General features: G+C 43.0%; 1 long non-coding RNA gene across 1 annotated transcript; it reads right to left on the minus strand.

Moving 5' to 3' along the window:
- Positions 1-323: 323 nt before the first annotated feature.
- Positions 324-4,222, minus strand: LOC143693556 (uncharacterized). Its single transcript, XR_013181353.1, has 3 exons — positions 3,652-4,222; positions 3,248-3,326; positions 324-2,996 (listed from the first exon to the last, which is right to left on the minus strand). It is a non-coding gene; the product is annotated as an uncharacterized LOC143693556 (long non-coding RNA).
- Between the last annotated feature and the right edge of the window lie 1,391 nt (positions 4,223-5,613).

The raw sequence follows: 5,613 nt of genomic DNA on the forward strand, positions 1-5,613 counted from the left end.
ATAATTTAAGGACCTGTAACCCACAGCAAGCCACTAACATGCAGAAAAAAATGCTTATACATCAACACTTGTATGGCACAGCCTCTCAAAATCAACCTCTGTCCTTCCTTGACAACATGCTGAATTGTCTTTCCTATTCCAGCCCCCTCCCATCTTTCTTGTTTTCAATTATGGGTTAAAACATTGAAGAACGTTTCATATCTCTTGATCCAGAGCTTTAAGCTTAAAGACAGTGAAGCAGAAGGGAATAAGGGAGTGGGAAGCCCCAGCGAGGGCAGATCATCTTCTGTAGTCTGTGAGTTCTGTGAAGAAAAAAGCAAAGATGGAGCCCAAGCACACCATGGCGTGCTCTCCCTGTTTACTCTAGAATATCCCCAATTTACTGACAGCACAAAGCAGTACCGTATTGTTTATAATGTCATTCCTCAAGAATGTAATGTCCCACCCTCTCCCACTCTCAGCTTTAAACTTGTTTGATGAACACAGTTTTCCAGTAAAGACAACATGATATTTGGCCAGAGTGGTGGAATAAGAAACATGATTCTTTTCATGTTGGACACTTGAGTAATATTTCTCAACATCCAAAGCTGGGTTTATGCGGGATTACAGCAATCCTTTTATTATTCATGAAAGATGACAGCATGCCGTGTTATAATGTTTAGGTTAGTCATCATGCAATTTACAATAGCTTATGTGGAGGGAAATATGAAATTTTAGTTAGTAAAATGAAGTCTTTAATTAGTTTCATCTGTCCAACATTTGCTCTTTTTTTTTTCTCTTTAATTCAAGCAGTGAATATCTTCCGAAAGATTCACAGAGCAGAGACTTGTCTTACAGCAACAGCTAAGAAAAGTGCTTATTAATGCCCTGAGCCTGCCACGCATGACACAGCCAGGTTTGTCACGCTGTGGAATCTCAGATCTGTGTGAGAAAAACAGATTACACGCCACCCTTTGTAGCTCCTCCAGGCCTGTGAAGGCTTGCATGTCCTAGGCTGGAGAACAGCATTCCTCCAGTGGAACAAGGAAGGAGACAACCCTCAGCTCACCACCATCACCTCCTCATGTAGGAATTGCTACTCCCTCCACCAGAGCAGGAGGGACATAGAGACATCCTTCCAGGGAGAGGTGAGGAAAAAGCAGAGAAAACCACACATGAGACCTGTTGAGATTAACTTTTCCAAAAAGTCTCCATCCAACCCTCTGGGTGCTATCAGTAATGTTAAAGTAGATGATCTTCTAAAGGCAGTGATATGAGGCATGGACAGGCTTTATTGCAGCACAGCCATAAATAATTAAAAACAATGTAATAAATGAACCTGTCAAAACCAGCTGGCATAAAGTTAGACTGACTAATCTGATCTGACTGCCAAAATCAGCACACAAGAAAATCTCCATCTGTGAGCTGAGGGCCCAAAGTGCTCAGGGGGCCTGTTGTGCATGCCTGTCTCAGCCACCCAGAGCAAGGATGCTGCTCAGAGGTGCCCTGTGAGGGCAGGTGAGTGTCCCATCGGACAGGGGAGTGTGAAGGACAGTACTTAATTGCTACTGCACGTCACCATGTGTCACACACACAGCCTAGCACTGGATTTTTATTCTTTTTCCTTTTGAAATAGGATAAAACACTTCAGGGAAAACTGACCCTCCAGTAAAACTTTTTCTTGCATGTACACACAACACTTTTTACCTACATGAACTGTTTTAATAAAGTGTCTCTGGTTGTCTAAAGATTTACTCAGAGTCAAGAAGTTAAAACTACACCCTTAACAGCGAGGCTTGAGCATTTTTAAAATTTGACTGTTCTCCTCTTTTTATTGTGCTAAAAAAAATTAGTAAAAAGGAAATTAATCTGCAGCTGACCAAAACACACTTCAAAACACATGCGTCATAAAAAACTGGCATTTTTGGAAGATGACTGTTGGCCACACATTGGTGATGTTATTGGAGTTTTTCCTTTAAGGTCAGACATTTAATCTAAGTACTATTAACACTTAAATAATTTGCCAATTTTTTTCCCTTACTAAGCTTCTTTTTAAGATGGTTATTTGGTTTGTTTCCTTTGAAACTCTGTTTCCTGTGTGATTTTTAATGAAATTTCAATAACAATATCCCTTTAAAATGTCAAATACATTTTTGGGAAACGAAAAATATTTTGGAACAGAAACCTCACAATTCCAAATCAGCCTCAACACTTTCTATGCTGCATTCTCTTATTTATGGCTGACTGTCCATTTCATTGAAGCTAAACAATCAGACAGTAAGATACTTTTGCTTTGTCTGCACACATATATACATATAAAAACATATACAAATGCACACATGTGTATACTACTTGTCCAAGGCCAATTTGGATAAACAAAAAGAAATCCCTGAAAATGGAGATCTCTGGTGGAATAACTCTGTAGCTACAATAGGCATCAATGTTACCAGGAGTTTGCTTTCTCCATCTAATTGCAATTAACATCCTAGCAGGGCCTAGAGATTTTGTTGTAATTGCAATTTATTAGACTGAGGCAATGATTTCTTGATAGTCTCTCCCTTCTGTTAGGGGAAACATACTCACTTTTTTAGTATTTATGTATTTATTTATTTGCAGTTGGATGTATTTTTGAGAGGATCCTCCACCCCATTACGAGACCAGAGCTAAAGCTGATGAAAAGCACTTCAATGTTTGAATTTTTTTTCTTGACACACAACCTTGTCTGCATCTCTCTTTTACATTAGAGCAACTAAAAGAAAGGGGACATTATCCTTGCACATACTGATACGACATAAGTATTTTGAAGTTACTCGCGTAGATAAGAAAAAATGTTCCTGTTTCTGCCTCTCTTTATACATCAGGGTTGCAGAACAGCGGCCTCATTTAGCTATTGTCAGGCATGATGCATAAAAAAATGCGTATGCTCTGAGCAGGGCTTTTGCTTGAGTGACGTTGGAGCAAGAGCCTGGCACATTGGGTGTGGGTGCAGAGGAGGAAGCTGTGACACTCTCCATCACCTGTGAAAAATGCGTATTTTATGATTGGCTTTTCGCAAATATGAAAATAGATATTATATGTGTTGTGATAGAAAGTAATGCTGTAATAATTCTCTTGCGTAGTGTGTTAAATATAGTTTTAGGTTATAAAAATTGTTAAAATAGAAACTATGCTATGTAAGATACTTTTTTCTAAAAAAGGGACTCACAGAGAGATAGCAGCCACAGGACACTTAAATCTTTCAGAGAAAAAGAATTTATTGCCCTCTTACCAGAAGAAACAAACTTCTTCCCGCCTCGAAGGCGCTGTCAGGATTCAGACGAAGAAGCTGACGATGACCAGACAGAATCCTGTATTTGAATGGAATTTAGGTATCATGTATGAGGTGTATGAATATGCAACAGGTTATTGTTTTTAAGGGTTAATCCTTTGTTAACGTGTGTCCTTTTTCGGGCTTATGCTGCCCAGAAAAAGGTACCCGGACGTCCGTAACTCTTTGTTTCTATTGTCTCATATTGCCCTAATTCAAACTGTCCAAATTATTATTACTCTAATTGTATTACTATTTTTATAACCATTTTATTACTATTAAACTTTTAAAATTTTAAAAACAAGTGATTGGCGTTCTTCACATCACCCAACGCGCTTCAAAGACCTTCGCACTTGCCGTCTGACCTTGGCCGCGGGACGTGCGGTGCCAAAAGAGCCCCAGCTGTGGCTGTAGCAGGTCGTGGCGCAGGTGCCAGCCCCACAATTCCCGCTTTGTCCCGCTGTGTCCCGGCGGTGATGCCCGCCGGGCTGCGCTGTGTGCCGCAGGGCGCGCCTGCCCGCGCTCACAGGCTCGGCAGTGAATCCGTGCCGGCTCACACGGATCCAAGGGCTGGCACCCAGCGCCTCCCTGCCCGCCCGTGCTCCATATCAGTCTTCCTGCAGGAGCGGCAGCGCCGGGGCAGACGGCGGCACATTTTTGCGCCGGGTACCTGCCTTAGTGGAGGCCTTTTCCTTGGAATGGCAGCCCGCAGGCAGCTGGCCAGAGTGGCCAGGGAGCTCTGGGGGCTCGGTGGGGAAGTCTGGGAGGAAGGCAGCCCCGTGCGGAGAATGGCAGGAAAGGCGCCCCGCTTCCCGGCGGCTCCGTGTGCCGGGAGGCGCCGGGAGCCCGCCCGCCCCGCAGGCGCGTCCCGGGATTTCCGAGCCGCGGCCGCAGCTCCTGCTAACAGCCAAATATTTCACTCCAGAGACATACTACACTTCCTGATATAGGATGCACTTGCATGTCTCCTGGTGACCTTAAACACTAATAAAGGAGTCATAATACGACCTAGACAGGCCTTGAGAGGCAGCCGGCGCACGGGTGGCTGAAAGGGAGGCTCGAGGGGTGGGAGCGCTTGTCTGCTCTTTGTTCGGCAGCTTTCGTGTCGTGTTCCTTCCCTTTTGATTATGCAGAGGAAGGGATTTTAAAATACATTGTGTTGCCCTTTTGCCAACAGCAGAAATTAATCCAATGTGCTGGGAGAGAAAAAGCTCCATGTGCTGATGGCTGGGGCTCTCCAGCATCTCCCGGCAGCTCGCATCTGACCGAGGAGCCCTCTCGGCTCTTCCTCCCCACATCTGTGGCCCACCAAGGAAAAAGGCAACACGGTGCAAACACTGATCCTCCTGCGGATCCCACTCACTTATTTATAATGTGATAATAATCACTAACTTATTTATATCCACTGCCTGGGCAGGCAAGAAGCTTCTGTGCCTATGTATTGTGGAGATTTTAAGGCTGCCCATCAGTTGTAAACTCAGAGAGACATCCAGCTCCTACCCAAATCACAGGCTGAAGAATGGTGAGGTTCTCAATGATGTTGGGCCAGAATTTCTTCTGCTGACCACAGACTTGCTTGCACTCAAAAGAGTGGAGGACTTTGCCCCTCAGTGTAGGGAAATATAGAGGCTGTTACGTGCTGCCTCCTGCCACATGTGGAGTTTTGTACTGCCTTGGCCCTACAGCTCAGCAAAAATAAGCAGAGAGAGGTTAATTTTGAACCATGCTGGCAATCCAGCTATCAACCATAAAATGTGCTCAGACTTGCTAAGTAATGAGTGAATGATGACTTTGTTACAGGCAAAATGGTACAGTGTCACAGTGTTAGAGATCAAACGCAAGCGGGGGAGAAACCAGAGACCACCAGGATAAGTGGCAGACTTTCTCATCAGCACAGAAAACTATTTTACTCTTTTAATAGCTCTGAAAATACTCTATTTGACCATGGACCTATGTTATTTAGATCTGTTTATTTGTAAAAGGAAGGATAACAGTCTTCAACTCCATATTACATAAGATCAGCTGACATTTGCTATGATATCATAGACCAACAAAATGAAATAACTCGCAGAGAAAATATTGACTTTCTTTGTCTGAATTTAAGCCAGCAGACAGAAGAGAGATGAATATAAAATAAGGAAAAATATTACAGCAGTCATATCCAAACTAAATTTAGATACAAGTGAGGCATGTCCTAATTTAGGAAAGCGCAAGAAAATATCTTGAGCATTATTATCTCTAATATAAAAGCTTTAAGTTGCAGAAAACAATCCTCAATAATACCATCCTCCAATACTTTCACAGAATTCCCACTGATTTTGGCAGGA

The sequence above is a fragment of the Agelaius phoeniceus genome, chromosome 3, assembly GCF_051311805.1.
Source record: "Agelaius phoeniceus isolate bAgePho1 chromosome 3, bAgePho1.hap1, whole genome shotgun sequence".
Taxonomy (NCBI): domain Eukaryota; kingdom Metazoa; phylum Chordata; class Aves; order Passeriformes; family Icteridae; genus Agelaius; species Agelaius phoeniceus.